General features: G+C 42.9%; 1 protein-coding gene across 4 annotated transcripts in view; it reads left to right on the forward strand.

The window, feature by feature from the left end:
* Positions 1 to 23,140, forward strand: part of LOC121281002 (disabled homolog 2-interacting protein-like) — a 425,229-nt gene that overhangs the window by 191,889 nt on the left and 210,200 nt on the right. The window lies entirely within an intron of this gene.

Raw genomic sequence — 23,140 nt, forward strand, 5'->3', positions numbered from 1 at the left:
CATTACTGGATTCACCCTGTTGCAGGGCATCAAAGATTGCACTCATGTGGCCATCAAGGCACCAAGTGACTGGCCAGTGAAATTCATCAACAGGAACGATTTCCATTCCCTCAACATGAACCCGTCTGTGACCACAACAGGAGCCTCGTGCATGTTATCCTGGCAGCTGCCATGACTCATTCATCCTCCAACATCCCAGGATGCTTCAGCTCCTCATTCTACCTCCCAAACCCCATGGTAGATTTTTAAGTGTCAAGGGTTATCCCTTAAAGAGATGGCTACTTACTCTTTTACATAACTCTGAGATGGAACCACCAAGGCGCTACAACCAAAGCAATCTATTTACAAGTACTGCCATCAGGTAGGCCATTGGGGCCTCTGAAGATTCAGTTCCAGTGTCTTGACTGGTCAGGTGGAACCCTGCAGTACACTCCTGTAAGGGTCTCATGCGTTGTGGTGGTCTGCTACGCTCTCCGTAACGTGGCCTTCCAGAGCGGCAAGGGCCTTGAAGAAGGTGAGGCTCTGGAACCACAGTCCATCTGAGGAGGAAGATGATGATGCAGAACACTCAGGCACCCTGGCTGCACTGGGAGGTGTCCAGGCCCACTGCAGGACCGAGAGTCTCATCAGAATGCCATCAACATCAGAGATCATCTGATACAGACAAGGACAGAATGATCCGGAACAGACTTTAAGCTGCCTGTGAGAGCACCTCCATTGAAGACACAGGCTGAAAGATCAACGCTTGACGCCAATGAATACTATAAATCTATCAAGAGATCAGTATCCCATTTTGATGACCCTTGCTTCCCTTTTTCCCAAGCTCACAGGTCTGTTATCATGTGTCAGTCTTTATATTTGTCTTCAGAAAGTCAAGGTGTGCACATTTACAGGTGAGGCAAATCCCAGTGAACCACCCAGTGCTCTGCCCAATGTGGTGGCCTCCGCTCTCAACCACATATACACAGTGCTCCCCTTGTGGCCTCAGATGAGGTGAAATCAGCCTGCTCGCTTGTCTCTACTTGCAGCTGAGATGTCCATGGCAGTTGTCCTTGTCGTGCAGGTGCCATTTGCAGCACATCCAAAAGCTGCTGCACCGGCGTCATCCACGGGGCCTTGCTGTATATAAATGGTCCCAGAATCAGAGGGAACCATTTTCTCAATGGAGAAGCTTGTGTGTTCAGCCATGTTGATGCACATGAGCTGAATGGACTCCTCCATTCTCAGCCATGAGCTCAGTGCCTCAGGGAACCCTGACATATGGGTACATATCTGTTGCTGCTGGTCAACATAGAGCCCCATTTCCTTCTGAAGTGACTTCTGAAGCCCTGCATCTGTGCTCACTTGAGCAAAGCTGTGTTTGTCTTCCATCCTCCAAGGGGAACTGCCAACAGCTGCCTCTGCCTCTCTCACCACCACCTGCAGAATCATGATATGCTTTTCACCAGTACCACCTTATCTAATTGGCACGAGGACCCACTAATGTTCACGCACCTCATTGGTTGTGGGTGCTCTTGTTAAATATGACAATGCTGCCAATGCTGTCTGTTTCCTGCTCGTGCTTGGGTGCTGTTTCAGAATTCTGGCATTTCCCCCTCCAATTCAGAAGGTGAATAGATAAAGGGTTTACAATCCATTCTACCCAATCTGACAGCATGCCAAAGATTCAGCTGTATTGGGAAGCCTCAGCACTGCAGAGGCTTCCCAATACAGCTGAATCTTTGGCATGCTGTCAGATTGGGTAGAATGGATTGTAAACCCTTTATCTATTCACCTTCTCCACCAGGAATGTTCATGTCTCCTTTCCCACTTTGCTCCTCTTGCAATTCCCATGACACTCTCCTCTATGGCAGTCATGATGTGAAGGATGGGGACCCCTCTTCCTGTCAGACCACTTCCTCTAACATTGTGAGCCCTTTTCTCTTGCAAGGACAAAATGCAGGTGCGGCACTGCTGACCTCTGGACAAATGCCAAAAGCTCATATAGATAAGAAGCTGCATGCATCAGTGGTGGCAAGTGCACAGCAGTGCTAGGGCTCTGATGAGGGGGTTAGTAAATACCTTGGGCACATGTTACTCCCATTTTCAGGAGCAGCATACACCCTCAGGCTCTTCAGCTGGAGTGTTTGCTGGAGAGTGAATACCTAGAGGTCTGTCATCAGGGTCTGGCATTGCACTCACTTTGCCAGAGCCAAGTCATTGAACCTTTTCTGGCACTAGACCATTACCCATGGACCACATGTGCTGCTGGTGGCCTCAGCCACCTCTGGTGATGTCAGCTTTGTTTGAGAGGGTGGCCTTCTCCTTCACCCTCCAGAAAGAGGATCTCATTATCCCCAGGAGGACCTCAAGGTGACATCGGAGAATCAAGGGGAAGCTGTGGCTCCAGTGGCAGCCTTCTGCACCCCTTCCTCGATGCCTGATGCTTGCGTTTTCTCCAGAAAACAACAGCCATGGTAATGGTTGCCGTGATGGATCTAAATGGGGCCCGCAATTCTTAAATCCTGCCTTAAATTCTTTATTCCTGCCCCGGCGGCTGCTAGTTAGCCACCCAACCTGCCCTCCAGCCCATTAGCAGCCCACGTCTGCAAAAGCCGTGGTCTATGACTACTTGCACCAGCCCTCTCCCCGGAGCAGGATTGGGGTCAGGGCCTGGACCTGGAAACAACCCTGACACTAGTTTCCCGACCCTGGAAAGAAAATCCTGTCCAGCGACACCATCCAATATTGTCAGATCCTGAACACTCCCCTTTCTCAGTGCTCTCAGATCCCAGGGGCGCCCTTGATGCTGAAAATGAACATCCACAATAATACTATTGAGCATACTAGCCATTCTTAGAAAAGTCAAATTCATAGTAACCGATGCTGCAGATAGTCAACCAATGGGATACAGGATCCTTGGAAGTTAGGAGCAGGAGTTGGCCATTCAGCCCTTTGAGCCTGATCCAAAGTTTTATAAATAGAAGCATTGCCTATAAATGCATGACAGTTATACTGAACATATATATATATAAAAAAAAAACTTGTTCAGCTCCAGCTGGAGTACTGTGTCCAATTCAAGGTACCACACTTTAGGAAGAATGTGAAAGCTTTGGAGGCGGTACAAGAGAAATTGACTGAAATGGGTTCCAGGGGTGAGTTTGCAGCTATTTGGATTGACTGATTGGAGAAGCTAAGATTAAGTTTCCTCGGAGCAGAGAAGGCTAAGAGGAGATTTAATAGAGGTGTTCAAAATTATAAAAGAATTTGAGAGAATAAATAAAAAGAAACTTTTTCCACTGGTAGGAGGGTCATTAACCAGAGGGCATTGATTTACGATAATTGTCAAAGAATCAGAGCGAGAGAAAGACATTTTTAACAAGCGAGTTATGATGATCTGAAATGAGCTGTCAGAAAGTGCAGTGGAAGCAATTTCAACAGAATTAAGTAACTTTCAAAAGGGGATTGGATATTTACTTCATGAAAAATGGTACAGGGCTGTGGAGAAAGAATAGGGGAATGGAACAAACTAGAAAGTTCTTTCTAAGAGTCAGAATAGTAGGCACAATGAGCTGAACAAACCTGTCCTAAATGGTTCTGTGAAGTCTTCTGTGATCTGACGATAGAGTAATTGAAAGTGGCTGAAGAGTCAATAACCAGAGGGCACAGCTTTAAGGGGATTGAGGAAGAAAGGGAAAAGAGAATATGAGTGCAAACTAGGGAGAAGCATAAAAGCGGACTGTAAAAACTTCTTTAGGTATGTGAAAAGGAAAAGATTATCTAGGACGAATGTGGGCCCATTACAGGTGGGGACAGGAGAATTTATAGCGGAGAACAGGAAAATGGCGGAGAAACTAAACAGTTATTTTGCGTCTGTCTTCACAGAAGAAGATACAGAAATCTCCCAGAAGTACTAGGCAACCAAGGGACTTGTGAAACTGAGGAACTAAAGAAATTAGTATTAGTAAAGAGGTAGTAATTGAAAAGTTAACTGGATTTAAGGTTGATAAATCCCTTGGACCAGATGAGCTTCATCCCAGAGTGTTAAAAGAGATAGCTAGAGAGATAGTGGATGCATTGGTGGTTATCTTTCAAAATTTGGATTTTGGAAAGGTTCCTGCAGACTGAAAAGTAGCAAATGTAACCCCACTATTTAAGAAGGGAGGAAGATGGAGAATGGAGAACTACAGACCTGTTAGTCTGACATTAGTAGTAGGGAAAATGTTAGAATCTATTATAAAGGATGTGATAACTGGACATTTAGAAAAGTTTGGTAAAATTGGGCTTTGTCAACATGGATTTATGAAAGGGAAATCATGTTACTTGTAGCATAGATAATGAAGAAGTAGTGCATGTGGTATATTTGGATTTTCAGAAAGCTTTTTATAAGGTTCCACACAGGAGGTTAGTAAATAAAATTGGAACACATGGGATTGGGGAAATATTCTAGTATGGATCAAGAATTGGTTAGCAGAGAGTAATGTGAATAAGTGTGAAGTTATTCACTTTGGCAGAAAAAACAGAAAGGCAGAATATTTCTTAAATGGTGAGAGGTTGAGAACTGCGGGTGTCCAAAGAGACCTGGGTGTCCTTGTTCATGAGTCATTAAAAACAGGCATGCAGGTGCAACAAACAATTAGGTAAGCAAATGGTATGTTGGCCTTCATCACAAGGGGATTTGCATACAGAAGTAAAGATGTCTTGCTGCAATTATATACAGCCTTGGTGAGACTGCATCTGGACTATTGTGCATAGTTTTGGTCTCCTTATCTAAGGAAGGATATCCTTGCCATGGAAGGAGTGCAATGGAAGTTCATAAGATTAATCCCTTGGATGGTGGATTGACATAAGGAGAGACTGAGGAGACTGGGTCTGTAATTCCTTACAATTTGGAAGAATGAGGCGTGGCCTCATTGAAACTTACAAAATTCTTACAGGGCGTGACAGGTGGGTATAGGTAAGATGTTACCCCTGGCTGGCTAGTCTAAAACCAGGAGACATAGTCTCAGGGTAAGGTGTAGGCCATTTAAGATGGAGATGAAGAGAAATTTCTTCAATCAGAAGGCGGTGAATCTCTGGAATTCTCTACCCGAGAGGTCTGCAGATGCTTAATCATTGAGCATGTTCAAGACAAAAATTGATAGACTTCTGGAGACTAATGACATATGGAGATAGCGTGGGAAAGTAGAGTTAAGGTAAATGATCAGCCATGATCTAATTGAATGGCAGAGCAGACTTGAGAGGCCGAATAGCCTACTCCTGTTACTATATTCCTATGATTGGCAAAAGAACTACGGGTGACATGAGAAAAAACATATATGCAATAAGTGATTATGTTTCGGAATGCAGTGCCTGATAAGGCTGAAATAGAACCAATAGTAACTTTCAGAAGGGAATTGGATAAATAATTGAAGGAAAAAACAATTGCAAGGATGTGGGCATCAGCCAGGGAGTGGGAATAACTGGATTGTTCAAAAGAGCTAGTGAGAACCCGATGGGCCAACTGGCCTCATTGGTGCTGTATTATTCTATGATTCTAGTGCAGTGCTTCGAAAACCTGATGTGACCCCATTTTAATGCCTAAGACTTTGTGTGACCCCAGAGTGAAATTTGAGGGGGTGGGGGGAAGAATTCTTGGGGTTGTGTGTGGGGAGAGGGTGTTGAGTGGTTGACTGGGTGGTAGGTAGTTAACCAGGTGGGGGGGGATGAATATTTATTGTTGGGGGAAGGTTACAATTGCTGGGTTTGCCCTGAAAAAAAAGCAAAGACCCACTTCAGGTCTCAGAGAGCAGACGATTAAGCCACTCTCACTGACGGGGAAAAAACACGAACATTTAACCGGCCTCAGAGCTGTCAAAACTCAGTCTGAGCTCCGTGGCTCCCATTACTGACTACAAAATTGCATCCTGCAATCCCACTGGGGGCCACGGCCCACAGTTTGGGAACCCTTCTTCTAGTATGTGCACAAATAGTTGCCTTTTTTTTAGGCCAAGCATTGAGTCCTTATAAGGGTTCTTTGAGAACTTGGCAGTAGATGTCAAGCTTTCACTTAAGAGAAATAATCAATATGTTTCCCTCTGGCCACAATGTAAAATTACTACCAACAGTTAATATTTCAATGGCATACATGGAATGTACTTGAAATGTAAAACAGACTTTCCTTCTGCACTTATCAACCCATCATTTTCCATCATTCACTTTAATGGAGATAGGGGAAAAATTATGGACTGGTGACCACAGAACCAAATTGGCTGCCCAGTCTTTGAATCTAGAATTTACCCCTCGAGTAAAATGAAACAAATAATTCACCAATGGCAACATTGGGAGTGAGCAGGATTACATATCCTTTACTAAGGGACAAGCTTTGTTCAATTACTGAACTCAAAAGTATTTTTGTTCTTCTGCGGCATCGGAAAACCAACTGGATTGTGTCAGGTTTTCCGGAAATGAAGGCACACAGATGTTTTAGAGGGTCCAGTGTTAAAGAGTCTATCCAGTTTGCTGAGACATGGGGCTGAAGTTCACTGCCCCCCGCCCCCCCCAACAGGGGAGCAGAGATGGAGGTGATGGTAAAATAGTAGGGATGCCCAGCGGAACAGCTTCCTGATGTTGTTGCACCGTCGGGGAAGTTGCCCGACGGTGATCAGAAGGTGGGCCAGAGTGCAGATTGGCTGCTTGTTCCACAGAAGTGGGCAGCGGACTTGCATAATTAAGCACCCTTCTGGAGATCAATAAATGGGGCTGGGGGCCTCCCCCCCCCCCACTTCTGTGGCATAGAAAGGCCGTCAAATTCACAGAGACAGCCTCCCTGGGGCAGTCTCAGTGGCCATTGGAGCCAGATGCTCCATGGCTCATAGAAAGGGCTTCAGGCAAGAAAGCCAGACCCCAAGGCACCAACAATCCCTCTAGAGGCTTTCCCCTTTGATCAACGGAGCCTTTCACCCCATGTCATCACTAATTTTTATCTGACTTACGCCTCTAAGGCTTGTGGCCATCTCTGTCTGCTTCAGTTGCACCCACCTCTTCTTCTGGAAAGACAAGGCTCTGAGCTGCGCTACTCATTGGGCTGACAAGAGCAGGTCAGAGGCTAAGAACCTTGTGATGTGTAACTCACTTCCTGACTCCCCAAAGCCTGCTCACCACCTGCAAAGCACAAGTCAGGAGCATGATGGAATACTCCCCACTTGCCTGGATGAGTGCAGCTCCCACAACACTCGAGGCTTGACACCGTCCAGGACAAAGCAGTCCGCTTGATTGGCACCACATCCACAAACATTCACTCCCTCCACCACCTACGCACAGTGGCAGCAGTGTGTACCATCTACAAGATGCACTGCAGGAATTCACCAAGGCTCCTTCGATAGCACCTTCCAAACCACGACCACTACCACCTAGAAGGACTAGGGCAGCAGATGCATGGGAACACCACCACCTGGAAGTTCCCCCCCAAGTCACTCACCATCCTGACGTGGAAATATATCGCCATTCCTTTACTGTCACTGGGTAAAAATCCTGGAACTCCCTTCCTAACAGCACTATGGGTGTACCTACACCACATGGGCTGCATTGGTTCAAGAAGGCAGCACACCACCACCTTCTCAAGGGCAACTTGGAATTAGCAATAAGTGTTGGCCCAGTCAGCGAAGCCCACATCCCGTGAATGAATATAAAAAAGGAGCCCATTCACTATCCTTAATTAGGAGGCCACCTCCAGTAAAATCGCAGAGCCGGACCCGCTGCCGACAGGTATTGGCTCGGGACCTGCTTTTTGTCCTGAAGTCGGGGTGCAGAACCCCATGGTTAAATTCAGTCCATTGTGTTTTATACAGAAATGACCATGAACAGTGCATACTAAAAAAGACACCTTTATTTTCTGAAATCTTTTCACCTAGACTTTTTTCATTCCTGGAGATATAAATACACTCTTTAAAGTGTCTAATTTCCGTTAAAAATTTAAATGAGCTTTTGTGCCATTTCACCTGGGGGGGCAAATCCATCTCCCCAAATATTCAATGTTTCTATCACTAAAAACAGACATCTTATTAGTAAGACCAGAGGATAATCTCTTTCAAACTGCTCCCGGATATGTAACTTATCAAAAATTGCAAATCAGCTTTCAAAATCAATTCTGGAAAATCTAGTATAATGATGCTTTTGGCTAATGAGTAGAAGCTCATTGTCAGGAAAGCAGAAATAAAATGGCCTGCAGAGAGGCATAGTTAGCTCTGCTGCTTTTCACTTGCCCAATTAAAAGCACTAGTGGATGCTTTTTTAAGGTTATTGTAGAGGTATAATAGTGGAATAATGTTTGAAGATATCCAGTATTGCTGTTGGACTCTGTGGTAGTAGATCAATGGGTCCTTTGGACTGAAAGTAGAGCAGTTTCTTCTCCAAGTAAAAATAATAATTTAGATTGTGGAGTGCAGTGTTCAATCCTTTGGTGAACATTTATTCCTTATATTCAAATCACCCATTGGCCTGAATTATTTTTCTGTGGTCTTTCCTCTGATTTTCTTTTGTTCTTAAATCTGTTTTTATAAATAAATTTCAATTTCAGAAAAATATAAGTAAAGATTGACCAGTTGCATGCTTAATCAATGCTTTGTATCCATTTATTTAATGCAATTCTACTTGCTAAAATTTTAAAATTTAGTACACTCATTGAAATTGCAGTTATAATTTGAGAATACACTAATATTTAGAACAGGTACGCTTCTTGTCATAAAGATAGGTTGGTTAAAATACACACTTTACTGCTTTTTAAAATTAGATCAGCCCCAGCAAAATTATTCTCTGAAGAAGACTCATACGGACTCGAAACGTTAACCCTGGGCAGAATATTACACTCAGTGTGTGGGTACACCCCTGAGCGTAAAATGACGTGTGATGATGTCGGGCGTGCATCCTGATGTCTTTGCGCAGTCTCACGATATTTTGTTCGGTGGGCACGCACTGGAGTTAGCTGTGCGCCCACCGATAATTAAAAGGCTTATTAAGGCCACTAACAATCTAATTAAGTTCAAATTTACACGAGCGGAATGAGGTTTCCTAAAGCAAATAAACACTAAATAAAAACTTGAATTTTGAATTGAAAACATGTCCCAGCTCATGTAACAGAGTCACATGAGGAGGAAGGATTTATTAAATTTTTATTCTTTTTTAGACAGTGCTTCAATCTCCCTGAGGCAGCTCCGTGCCTCAGGGAGATTGAAACGCCCTTTCTCATGCATGTGCAAAATGCGCGCTAGGCCTGCCTCTCCCTCCTCCCCCCACCCACACAGGCAACGCTAGCGCTGCCACTCGTGATCCACGCAGGGCGGGCCTTAATTGGCTTGCCCATGTGAAATTGCAGTGCAGAGCTGATCGTGGGTGGAGGTCGGCTTCCTGATCGCCCCCAGCACCCTCGCCAAGGGCAAAATTCTGCCCTTTGTTTCTCTCTCCACAGATGCTTGCAGCATTTTCTGTTTTTATTCCAGCAAAATTATTGCATACTGCACCTTAAATAATCCAAGTATTTAAGAATTGTCAAGTTTCCTTTGCATGACCTATGGTCAAGCATTTCTGCGGTCAGAATATACAGCGTGACTAGATCCAGTAGTTGTTTTCTTTTTTGAACTATCGTAACACGCAATTCTAACTTTGTAATAATGCATGTAATTAAAAATGAATATGCAAATAACATGGAGTGCTTTAACTAATTTAATTCTAATTATTGAGCTGTCTAAAAATGTAAGAGTGCTTCAGTTGTCCATTTGCAGTTCTTTAGCTGATTTTGTTTTACTGGATAAAGTGCCATTTGAGGATTTAGTATTTATTACTTACATCTAGAGATTTGGAAATGGTATAATTGAAAATATTTGTAATGCTGTTGTCTACCCATAACAGGTCAGCAGTAAGATTACTTTTTATGAGCCCACAGAATGCTATTTGTCTTCATGGCTATTCCCAGTGTTTTGCCCATGCTGCAGGTTTTTCTTTAAATCATGTACTGTATTGGCACTCTAAATCAATTTGGTTCAAGACATTGAAGTCTCTATACAGCTTTATAAACTGTACAATACAATTATGTTTCCATCCAAGCTGCAATGCTACATAATATCAAGCCCTGAATAAAATGCAGCAGGAATCCCATAACCAAAAAATTATAATTATCCAGGCAATTAAAGCAAAACCTGATGCAGTTTCATAAATATGGATTTTACAAGCTCAGTATATTTTCCAGATTTAAAAACATTTGTGGAGTGAGCTTAAAGCCTTAGATGAAAGCTGGATAGCATGCTGAACAATTGTTCCATGTAGTTTAGTGAAATGCAATCATTAATAGCTGATATGAGTTTAGTAATTTAAGTTCATTACCACTGGAGATGTTTGGGAAATATTACAGCCTATAGCACTTGACTCTAATGTAAGAGCTTGACGCAGCCAGGAAAATGAATGTTATACTTCTAGATATTTACATGATTAATAGCTTTCAATCCTTGTGTTAAAAATATGATATAACATTACTTAGCTTTTTCTTCTATATGCCTATGTTAGTCTTTTTAACAATAATTGTTTTCTTTTTCCTTTCACTGTCTTTGCTAGTTGTTCAGCCACATGGCACTGGTACTTTATTAAAATATTGGCATACCCTCTTAATGTTTCTTTCATTATTGAAGCCTTTCATTGTTGAAGTCCTTCCAGGTTTCAAAGTCATTTTAGAGGTTTCTTTCCAATTACATTTATTTAGAGTTCAAATATTTTTCTCCTTGGGCTCGGTGCAAAATGGCAACAAAGAGCCGTGCTCTCAGCTGTTGGAAAATCCTAAAAATTTCCCATTGTAATAAAATTGAAGCAGCAGGAAGCATCTCCCAAAATTGACTGCCGGTTATTGGGATCACATGGACATTTCACAGAATTATAAAGAAGAGGCAGCCATTCGACCCATCATGTCTATACTGGCTCTTTGGAAGAAGTATCTAAGCTGTTCTGCTGCTCCACTCTTTCCCCATAGCCATGCATGTTTTTTGTTTTCATGTATATATCAATTCCTTTTTGATATTTAAATCTGTTACACAAGCCAGGAGTGGTGGGCTTGGCGGGACGGGAAAATAGCAGGAAGCCATGTTAAGATGGCCCCCAACACACTCCCTCTGTTAGAGATGCTTCCAGTGGAGGCATGGGAAATAGATCAGCTGCCTACCCTATACAGACAGGAAGTCAATTTGCATAGCTAAGGCCTCAGTTGGGGCAATTTAGGGGACTTGCATCATTCTGTCACCATTGGAACTGCACCCCGCTGCATATGAAAACTTAGCTTTTTTTTTAATTCATTCATGGGATGCAGGCGTCGCCCACATTTATTACCCATCCCAATTTGCTCTCGTTCAGGGGCATTTAAGAGTCAACCACATTTCTGTTGGTTTGGAGTCATATGTAGACCAGACCAAGTAAGGACAGCAGATTTCCTTCCCTAAAGGACATTAGTGAACCTTTCTGACAATCAGAAATAGTTTTGTGATCATCATCAGACTTTTAATTCCAGATTTTTATTGAATTCAAATTTCACCATCTGCCATGGTGGGATTCGAACCCAGGTCCCCAGAGCACTTACCCTGAGTCTCTAGAATACTAGTCTTGTGACAGCACCACTGTGCCACCACCTCCCAATGGAGCTGAAGGTTTTATACACAAAAGAGGGGGTCATGGGCAAAAAAGATGGCCCAGCAGGTCTAATGATGCATCTGGAAATTTTTCCCCTCGTATCCGAGGGGCCTTCTGACTTCACCCCTCTGAAGGTCCCTCCATTGAGGTTTCCTAACTATCTCAGCAATGCCCACCTTTTCTAGGTACAGCTGGCGAGGCTCTAGATCTGCTGGCCTTCTGGTTGGGCTGTCATGATCGGAAGCTCGTCCACCATCCTTAATAGGGCGATGAGTGTGGAGGCGGCAAGTTAGAAGGCTGCCACTAGGAATATCGCTAAACTGGTCTTGCTGCCAGCAAGTGTAGGCTCAGGACCCCCCCCCCCCCCCCCCCCCCCCCCCCGCCAGCAAAACCTCCATTTGGTTCAGAATGCAGGGTCCCGCAGTCTGCGGTAAAATCCTGCCCAATGTTTCTGGTCGGTCTGACTTTTCAAAAGAACAGGAAGTTAAAAATCAGATGTCTCCAAAAATTTGATGAGGAAATCAGGAGAATCCTTTTTAACCAATGAGTGGTTAGAATGTGGAACTTGCTACGTGGAATGGTTGGGGTGAACTAGATAAACACGAGGGAGAAAGGAATAGAAGACTATGTTGAGATGAAGTAAATAGGGTGAGATGGCATAAGTGAGAGAAGGCTCATTGCTCACCAGCAGTGGCCTGCTTCAGTGCTGTAAATTATGTGCAATTCCATGATTTATGCACCACATACAAGAAATATTGATTTATTGGCTGGAACCTTTCTGTAGGTGATATCAGGTATACTTTCAAAATCTGTGCACTTGGAAATGTGTGTAGTTTCAGTTCAGTTAAGTTGCACTTAAAACGTTCCAGTATTTTTACTTGCATTTTAGTTTTGTGGGAACAGTGGAAGGGAAAACTGGAGCCGTGCAAGGCAATGGAAGCACCTTTTGTGAATGCCATAAGTACGTTCTGTCATGTCTAAAATCCAGGCTGAAGAAAGCATCCTGCCTTTTGCACCACAGATGGTATATTTTTATTTTCTTCTAAACACAAATAGAGCTGACAACCAGAATTCGTATAGCAGCTAGTACCATTTAACTTTCCAATACTATTGATCAGAATCACAACTTATCTACCTTGCAACAAATTTGTACCACTAATTTAGTCCAAAATACTGAGCTACTGTTTCTAATTCTTGCAATTTTTTTTACCAATGCATTTCTAACTGTGAGATGCAAAAACCTCAATATGCACGCTCTTCTTTGTGTAATACATGATATGATCAGACTATGTTGATGGTTACCTTGAGCTATTCAAGGTTTTGATAAGCTCTGTATGGTCTCGCAACAGCTGGATGTTGATGGAGTGTTATTCCTTCTGGTTGTGGTACATCTCAGAGTTGACATACAGGGAGAGGTGCGTGCGCCCCGCACCATGGGGAAGCCTGGAATCTCACTTAGCTCCATCACATGCCCTCTGACAAGAGAGAATGAAATGTAGTTACCTATCTGGAATGCAGAGCCTCAGTGACCTCCCTTAAGTAATGATGGACAGCAAACTGCGAGATTTTGCAAATATCCTCAGCCCAGGCCTGGAAGGAGCCTGGTGCACAAAAGTTCATGCCATGGTTACCATCACAGCACTAGCAATGCAGATCTCACCCTGACCTGTGGTTGTGGCTGCAACAGGTGGCAGATGTCTGACAGTGCTTTCAGGATAGTGGAATATAAGTCATTAAAACCTGTAAGGCCTGTTCTAATTACTGGATAACTTTTAGCATTGATCCTTTCAATGTAGGGCTTTTCTTTATAACATAATGATACTCATTTAAAATGGTTCTTACTGGGGAAAAGTTTAAGGTGAATCAACAGATACTAATACTTTTATTTTTTTTTAGTATTTTACATTGTTTTGTGTACTGTTGTGGCTACAGTGTTGACCATAAAAAGAAAGTTGATGCAAAATCTGCTTTTTTAACTTGATGCTGTTATTTTAAAATAATTAATCCTTTGTGGTGTAATTTATGTCATTTCTCAGCCATGATGAGATATGTTGAATGCAAATCTTTCTTTTGCCATGACTGTGCACTGGTTGATTTTTATTAATTCTGCAATAGCTATAAGCTTGGTTAATAAAGTAACTTTGGAGTAAAGATTTTCTCTGCAATTTGTAATCAAATTATGTGCATGAGAGAGAGGAAATTTGCTATTTTGTAAGACTGTGATTGTGTAAATTATATTACTTGCTCACTGTACAAATAAACCTCTTACAATGCTATGATTCATATCGGAGCCATGAAGTCTCTCCATTTGTGGATTTCACAATAATAACTATTGACCTATAAAAGTCAGTCCGTAGCATGAACATGTCACACCTTGATAAAATATCACACCTAGACATTGCATAAATTGATTTGAGACTTTCATATTAACTAACTTGTAATTAACTGATGTGGTCTCACTTTCTAATCTAATTTCTTTCAAATATGTTGAAAATATGCATTCCACATTTTTCTTCTTGCCAATTTTATTTGGGTACATTATGGTCCTTTAAGTGCTGTTGCGCAATGTGCTATACTCGGGATTTTGTCTTGTGAACTTTTGTGCTTTTAGGAGGTGAGGAAGATAGAATGATGAGAAATGAAAGCATATACTTGTGCATGGTGGTCACATCAGGCATCCCTGGGTTTGATACTGGTCAGTGACTTAAAAGTACACCTTGACCATAAGCCCCTGCACTGCCATCTTCTGAGGGAAGACATTCTTGATGTGGTGGAACAAATGCTTGTGGCATACAGCAGAGCTTGATCACGGAGCAAAGCAACATACAGAATCTACAATAAGTGCATTAGGGAGTGACAGACTGGTGAACTGTCATCATAGCAAAAAAGAAAAATACCCAGTGTGCCGGAAACCTGAAATTAAAACAAAAATTGCTGGAAGCACTCAGCAGCATCTTGGAGATAAACAAAGTTTTTGAGCCGTAACTTCAGTGGAGTGTCAATCAGCGTCGGATTACCACTCCGCTCTTAGTTTTTTATCTCGTCTGACCTTCCGACTCAGGCTGGGTGAGAACAATGCAGTGCAGTCGGTTCCCAAGGCCTTGTGTCGAGAGAAGCTGAGTCAGAGGTAAGGGAGACACGCCACCTTTTTTGTGGCATAAAGCAGGTAAGTTTAAAGGTCCAGCCATTTTGGGAAGCCAGGGAGAAAGTAAAATGGGTAGGATGGGGAGGAGGTGGAGTGGGGGTCAGGGGACATAGTCAGAATGAGGGTGGTCAGGGGGTGTATGGTTACTGGGAGGGGGTTCAGGTGGTTGGTGGGGGTGGTGGTCAAAAGAGTGTTGTGTGGTCAGTGGTGTGGGGGGGTGTAATTGATGGTGGGGGTGGGTGGTCAGTGGTGTGGGGGGTGGTTGGGGGGATGCTAGGTGGTCGGGGGTTCCTGTGGTGATGATTGGGTGTAGTCAAGGGGTCGGGGGTTATTGGGGAGCTGAGGGGTAGTCGGGGGTTCAGGTGATAGAGAGAGTCCTGTGGGGAGTCCCGTGGGGAGTCGGGGTGGGTCAGTACTATAGTTCCCCATAAATTAGAAGTTGTTTTAATTCTTCCAATTTTTTCTGGGTAGCTGCTACTGTAAAACAGTTGGAACCATCCGAAGTTTATATCCAGTGATTTATTTCCAATCTCCTGGGCAATCCTTACTTGGGGATTTTTTTTTTTGGTTGGGGGGGGGTACCCCAGCGCATCTTTGGGGTACCACCCAGTTATGACGCCCTGAAGCTCAGAAGTTACTGGCCATTGTTTCCGATCTGTGACTTTTCAGCAGATCTGGGAAAAAATTGGAAATGTAATAGGATCTGAGCAAGTGAAAGATGGAGGATAGGAGGAAGAACAAAGGGAAAGATCTGTGATGGGCAGGAAAGATGAAATTACAAAAGGTATCACTCCCTTTAACCTTGCCATGAATGCTACTGTTATTCAATTTCTCCTGCCTCCTTCTGTCTCACACCTTCCCTTTTGCTCTTTTTCCCACCCTCGCCCCCTTGCACTCACTCAAATCCTATTAAATTTCTAACTTTTCCCAGTTCTGATGAAAGGTCTCAGACCTGAAATGTTAGCTCTGTTTCTCCACCACAGGTGCTGCCAGACCTGCTGAGTATTTCCAGCATTTTCTGTATTTTTTATTAGTGGTGAACTGTCATCCCTGTTCACAACCCACGTACGAGCAAACAAAGCTGACAGGTGGGTAGAGAGCACCTAACCCCTCATGTCTGCCCCATGCACCATGATGGTCAGAATATTGTGCCTAAATGAAGGGAGCTTGTGACTTACAGGCTGAAATCTGCTGCTGTTCTACAGCTAAGTATGTACTTGAGAGCTCTGCTAAACCACTGGACCCATTAAATTTTAATACTTAAGGGTGGAGGTTTATAATGCATCCTCTGGTATCCATTTAGTTTTCATATCAGAGTCAGGAATAATAATAACGAGTGGGGACAAATTTTATAAGAGGTGAGGTATCACTTTCGCAGACTCTCTGAAAAAATGTACTTGAATTTCTCCGGTGATGCTGACCATTAATCTAGGCTGCACTCAAATTGAGCCACAGAGGGGAAAGACTCTAACCATGTCTGCAGAAATCAGCTACTTTAGAAAAACACCATAGCTAAAGCTTCAGTTTTTCTTTTCTATGCTGATATTTCAAAATAAAAACACAACTGATAAAATGGTTTTGAAATCTTGAACACAGGCCTCTGAGGTAACTAATATGAAGGTTGAAATCTGAGTGGTTACCTTCTCTACGAAGATAATTCAAGTAATTTAAAATTCCATGAGCAGGACCCCCCATCCCCCAACACAACGTTTGCGGGGGGGGGGGGGGTGTTGTGTAGGTGCAGGCATGAGTGGGCGGGTTCCCGATTGGCGCCCTGGGTTGGGGGCACGCTGCCATTTTCCATGGGTGGGCTAATTAAGGCCTGCCCAGTGTGACATCCGCCAGGAAGCGCTCAGCACTCCCTGTGAGGGCGGGGGCGGGGGGGGGGGGGGTGGAATCCCTGAGCTGGGAGTGGGCTCTCTCGTGCATGCGCGCGAAAGAGTGCACAGATCACCCTGAGGCAAAGTGCTCCCTCAGGGAGATCGGCTCAGGTTTGAAAGGTTCAATAAAGAAGCAGAAAAAAATTACTGACATGTCCAGTCATGTGCCACTGTCACATGGGCTGGGACATGTCAATTTCTTTCATTTAAACATTTTATAAAAATGTTAATACCTTCATGAAACCTCATCCTGCCCATGAATGAAGTTTCATGTTTTCTCAGAAGCCTGTCTGGGCTCCCGGCCTGCCGGCCAACCTTAAGGTTAGACGGGCAGGTCCATTAATCATGTTAATTACTTTTTTAATGGCCTTAATAGGTCTTTGACAGTTCGGCAGGCATGCAGCTGATTCAGTTGCGCATCCGCCAAACTGAAAATCTAAATGACACGGGGTGATGTTGGGACACATGCCCGACGTCACCCTACGTCATTTTACGCATCGGCAAGCGGGCCCCACCCCCGCTTGCCGAACAGAAGATTCTGCCCCATTATTCAGGAGAAAAAATAATCAACTTTTTAAAAACTGTACTTTTAATGTAGTTGTACAGGAAAGTATTCTTACTGTTTAATTATTTCTATTTTTAATTATTTTTAATTATTTCTTTTCAACAAGGGTTTTAGTACTTTAACCTTAAGCTATGGGTTTATAATTTTAAATAAATAAGTTGAACATCTCAAAGTAATAAATAGCTACTTGTTCACTCTTGTATTGCTGGACTGATTAATGAAAATGTGGTAAGGGCTCAGCAATATAGCACCACTATCAATAAATTTGGCTTATAGAAGCAAAAATGCATAAAATGCAAGATATTCCAAATATATTAGTGCACAGGAATAATTAAAGTAGCAATAACACAATTCTTATAAATAAATGAAGAATGGTAATTAAGAAAAAAACAAGTAAAATTAAACATGCGACTAATTTTAGGAGTGCTGAAAGAACAATAATTGTTTCACCAAAGAAATTTGTTTCAAATCATCAAAGAAACATTTACCTGAGAGTAAGGATCTTTCAATGGCAGTTATCAGGTAATGAACTAAGATGAGTTAGGACAGTGGAAAACAGAGAGCACAACATTGAACATATCAAAAAAAGTAGGATGTATAAATATCCCAGAGAAGAGACTTTGGATTGGAAGTATTTCCATTTTTGATTTTATTTATTTAACTTTTCTTTTACAATGGATCAGCAAGCATACTTCAAATGATCACAATATTGAGTAATAGTGCCGCTCCTGAATTTCTGATGTGTCCAGTAGGTGAAATTCCATGCTGAGAGAAGAAAAGCAGAAAATTGCTCGTAGCAAATATACTTTCACAGTTCCAGTTGAATTTATTTTAAAATCGCCGGATAAGAGCAGACTTAGATTCTAGTAGTATCCGATTAATGCTTTTTACATTAAACCTAAATCAGCTACATTTGTCAACTTATAACAGCTGGTTTCCTACTGTGTGTGGTCGCACAAGGAACTCAATGACATTCAGTGGATGTGGGGGATACATTGGAAAGAATTCTTCTAAGTATGATTAGAACCAGCTGTTTTCCTACAATTTGTTAAGATTGACACATTCATTGTTAGTGTGGTTGAACTTGATGATGCCACTTTTTATCGCATTGTGTTGGTGTCACTACTATGGTTGCAAGGTAACATTCACGGCGTGACATTAGTCATCTCAATTTCTCTGCTCCTCTCACCCATTCTAATCTGTCTCTCTCTGAACTTACTGCACTCCGTTCTCTCAGGTCCAACCCCAACATTGTCATCAAACCCGCTGACAAGGGTGGTGCTGTTGTTGTCTGGCGCACTGACCTCTACCTCGCGGAGGCTGAGCGTCAACTTTCAGACACTTCCTCCTACCTCTCCCTGGACCATGACCCCACCACTGAACATCAAGCCATTGTTTCCAGGACTGTCACTGACCTCATCTCCTCTGGAGATCTTCCTCCCACAGCTTCCAATCTGATAGTCGCCCAACCTCGGACAGCCCGCTTCTACCTCCTACCCAAAATCCACAAACAGAACTGTCCCAGTAGACCGATCGTGTCAGCCTGTTCCTGCCCCATGGAACTCATTTCTTGTTATCTTGACTCCCTTCTCACTCCCCTTGTCCAGTCCCTTCCCACCTACATCCGTGATTCCTCTGACACCTTACGTCACATCAACAATTTCCAGTTCCCTGGCCCCAACCGCTTCCTCTTCCCATGGACGTCCAATCCCTCTACACCTCCATCCCCCACCAGGATGGTCTGAGGGCCCTTAGCTTCTTCCTCGTACAGAGGCCCGAACAATCCCCATCCACCACTACTCTCCTCCGTCTGGCTGAACTTGTTCTCACACTGAACAATTTCTCCTTTAACTCCTCTCACTTCCTCCAAATAAAATGTGTGGCTATGGGTATTCGCATGGGCTCCAGCTATGCCTGTCTCTTTATGGGGTATGTGGAACATTCCTTGTTCCAGTCCTACTCCGGCTCCCTTCCACAACTCTTTCTCCGGTACATCGATGATTACTTCGGTGCTACTTCATACTTTCGTCGGGACTTGGAAAAATGTATTAATTTTGCTTCCAATCTCCACCCCTCCATCATTTTCACATGGTCCATCTCTGACACTTCCCTTCCCTTCCTTGACCTCTCTGTCTCAATCTCTGGTGATAGACTGTCCACCAATATCCATTACAAGCCTCTCGACTCCCACAGCTACCTCGACTACAGCTCCTCACACCCCACTTCCTGTAAGGACTCCATCCCATTCTCTCAGTTCCTTTGCCTCCGTCGCATCTGTTCTGATGATGCTACCTTCAAAAACAGTTCCTCTGACATGTCCTCCTTCTTCCATAACCGAGGTTTTCCACCCACGGTCGTTGACAGGGCCCTCAACCGTGTCCGGCCCATCTCCTGCGCATCCTCCCTCACGCCTTCTCTTCCCTCCCAGAAACATGATAGGGTCCCTCGTCTTCACTTATCACCCCACCAGCCTCCGCATTCAAAGGATCATCCTCCGCCATTTCCGCCAACTCCAGCATGATGCCACCACTAAACACATCGTCCCTTCACCCTCCCTGGCGGCATTCTGTAGGGATCGTTCCCTCCGGGACACCCTGGTCCACTCCTCCATCACCCCCTACTCCTCAACTCCCACCTATGGCACCTCCCCATGCCCACGCAAAAGATGCAACACCTGCCCCTTCACTTCCTCTCTCCTCAACGTCCATGGGCCCAAACACTCCTTTCAAGTGAAGCAGCATTTCACTTGCATTTCCCCCAACTTAGTCTACTGCATTCGTTGCTCCCAATGCGGTCTCCTCTACATTGGAGAGACCAAATGTAAACTGGACGACCGCTTTGCAGAACACCTGCAAGAATGACCCAAACCTCCCTGTCGGTTGCCATTTTAATACTCCACCCTGCTCTCTTGCCCACATGTCTGTCCTTGGCTTGCTGCATTGTTCCAGTGAAGCCCAACGCAAACTGGAGGAACAGCACCTCATCTTCCGACTAGGCACTTTACAGCCTTCCAGACTGAATATTGAATTCAACAACTTTAGATCTTGAACTCCCTCCTCCATCCCCACCCCTTTTCCGTTTCTTCCCCCTTCCTTTTGTTTTTTCCAATAACTTATATCGATTTTTCTTTTCCCACCTATTTCCATTATTTTTAAATCTTTTATGTCCTGCTAGTTTTTCCACCCCAACCCCACTAGAGCTGTACCTTGAGTGCCCTACCATTCACTCTTAATTAGCACATTCGTTTAGATAATAATGCCTCTGTGTTCTTTTGTTCTTTTGTCTGTGATATCTTTTGATTATCTGCTCCTATCACTGCTCACTTGTCCCTACAACCACACCACCCCCCCCCCCCCCCCCCCCCCCCCCCACCTTAAACCAGATCATATTTCACCCCTCTCCTAATACTCACTCAGTTCTGTTGAAGAGTCATGAGGACTCGAAACGTCAACTCATTTCTTCTCCGCCGATGCTGCCAGACCTGCTGAGTTTTTCCAGGTAATTCTGTTTTTGTTTAGGATTTCCAGCATCCGCAGTTTTTTGTTTTTATAAACATTCAAGCCTTGCCCACTGTTAGTGCATTTCAGAAATTACATTTGATGATCAGAAAATTGTGCACATCACACACTCAAATTTCCCATCATGTGCTTCTGGGGTGCAAAGCCTCAAAGAATTGTGGCACAGCCTCAAAGTAAATTTACCTCGCAGTGTACAGAATGTCAATCCTAATGGTCCATGGAGCATATCCCATTCTTTATTTCTTACTTTGTCAGATTGAAAAATTGACCTTTGATCTTACCTCAATAGATTTTTTTCATTTGAGCGCTGCGACAGAAGTGATATATGGGTTTTCAGGCCTACACTAAAAATAGTAGTCAAACCTTTGCAAACATGTGGGCATTGAAAATAATTCTGTTTATAAAGGGTGCATCATTCGGAGCTCTGAGGTTCTTTACTAACTACATAATGGCATTTCCAGCAGAGCTTGGAGAAACAAGTTAGTGTCACAGACGCTTTAAAAGGTATTTCCCAAAAGTCATCCCTGAACAATGTATTTGTTATGTGAGTATGTATATGTTATCCTTGGAGTGAGTAACTCAATTAAAAAGCCTAGCAGCAAAGCCTTCTCACTCGAAAAGGAAAGGTTAGTTTATTTCACACTATTGCTCTGGAAGTTACCTAAGAAAAGATAGTCATTAAAAGATGCATACACAAAGATTAGTCACAGATTAAGATAAAAGTGATACTTATAAAAATTGAGTCAGTGCAGGCCTGTTTTTTCAGTTGAGATGTTGCATTGTCCGAAGTGAAGGTTTTGAGGATTGTCTCTGCAGCTGCGATGCCATCCACTGTCGAATGGCCAGAGATTGCTTTCACAGCTGAGTTTAGTAGATGGAGCAGGATACAGGGACGAAAGAAGGTTCTTTGTTTTTCTGGTTCTGCAGGTGTGGCACTTTCAAAACTGCCTAGCTCTTACAGCAGAACCCTTGGCTGTTTCTGTCTCTCCCTGGGTTGAAGCTCTTGCCTGCTTCTCTGAAGATGTTTTAAGATGGATTTTGTTTCTGGACAGCTTTCTGCCTTTTTCAATATAGTATGAAGCAAAGATGGCTGCTGTCATGCTGAGTCATTTCCATATAAATCAAGTGTTAATCCTATTTCGCAATCTGACATCTCCTTCCCACGTACCGTGTTCAAAAGTGTCAAGGCTTTTTCACACCTTAAGGCCTGTATCAGGTAATGCCTTTGTGTTTGAAGGAAAGTCACCAAGTCATTGAAATTATTTGAACACTCTTTGAATCTCAATTGTCTTTTCATGTCTGGGGATGCATTATTGTCTCCTCTTGAGGTAAGGGAAAGATGGTTGGAATCCACAAGAGCAGTCATGAGGCTGCCTTAGTCCATTTTGACATGCAATCCATTTCAAAAAATGTAATCTTTGAAACAGTTTTCTAAATAATTCTATTTATAAGGTCCTTTACTAACAACACTTCCAATAGGACTTGGCGAAACATCAGTTATGATGAGAGATTTCTAATTTGTAGTAATAATGTTCTACTGCATGTTGGGATAATTGTTTTGCCTTATTTTTGAACTAGTTTAATTAACTTCTAAATTGCTTACATTATACCTAAAATAACAGTGTTTATGTTTTAAAATGCAGTGCCTGAGTCTAGAGAACAAAACTAATCCTTCAAATATAAACATGATGTTTGGTGACGTTCCATGGTGCTTTAATTCTTATCTGTCCCATAAATTTGTCAAGATCTCCTTTAAAGCATTAAGGTACAGATGAACCATGTGCTGAGTCTGAAGTCCCATACCCAATCCAACAAAAGTAATAAGTTATTTTTTTATGAGCATAAGGCAGTTAATTAAGTCTAAAAGAGGAAATATATACTTGTTTCTGAATAAAAATATTTTAGTGCAGTCAAAGATTTTCAGGAATTACAGGCTAATTTAGCAAGGTACAGGGGCGCAAAGTGAGGAAATGGAGAGTCGCCTAATCATTTTTTTTGCAGGCATATGTCCTGTTGGATAAACAGGAAATGGTTTGATGGTAGTCATTGTCAACTAGGCTTCCCCACTTTCTGAACTAGGCAGGGTTGTGTAAATGGAATAGACTTGGGAACACAGTCTTTTTTCAAAAGGGAGAAAGGGAAGATGCTATTCAGGCTTTATTTACTGTTTCACTCAGTAAGAAAATAATACAAATGTAATATTCTATAATTGCCTTGTGATTAAATTAAATTGAAGTGCAGTTAAAAAGAAAAGTGTTACTTGAAATGGTGGTCTTTTGGTCTTACTGGCAAGATGAAAGGCAACCACATTGCACATTATGTTTGTATTTTGCTGAGAGGATATTTATCCAGCAGGATGGAGATATTAATCAGTGTTAGAATTAAGCTATCTAGAGTATATGGGCAACTC

Source organism: Carcharodon carcharias, chromosome 8 (assembly GCF_017639515.1).
Source record: "Carcharodon carcharias isolate sCarCar2 chromosome 8, sCarCar2.pri, whole genome shotgun sequence".
Taxonomy (NCBI): domain Eukaryota; kingdom Metazoa; phylum Chordata; class Chondrichthyes; order Lamniformes; family Lamnidae; genus Carcharodon; species Carcharodon carcharias.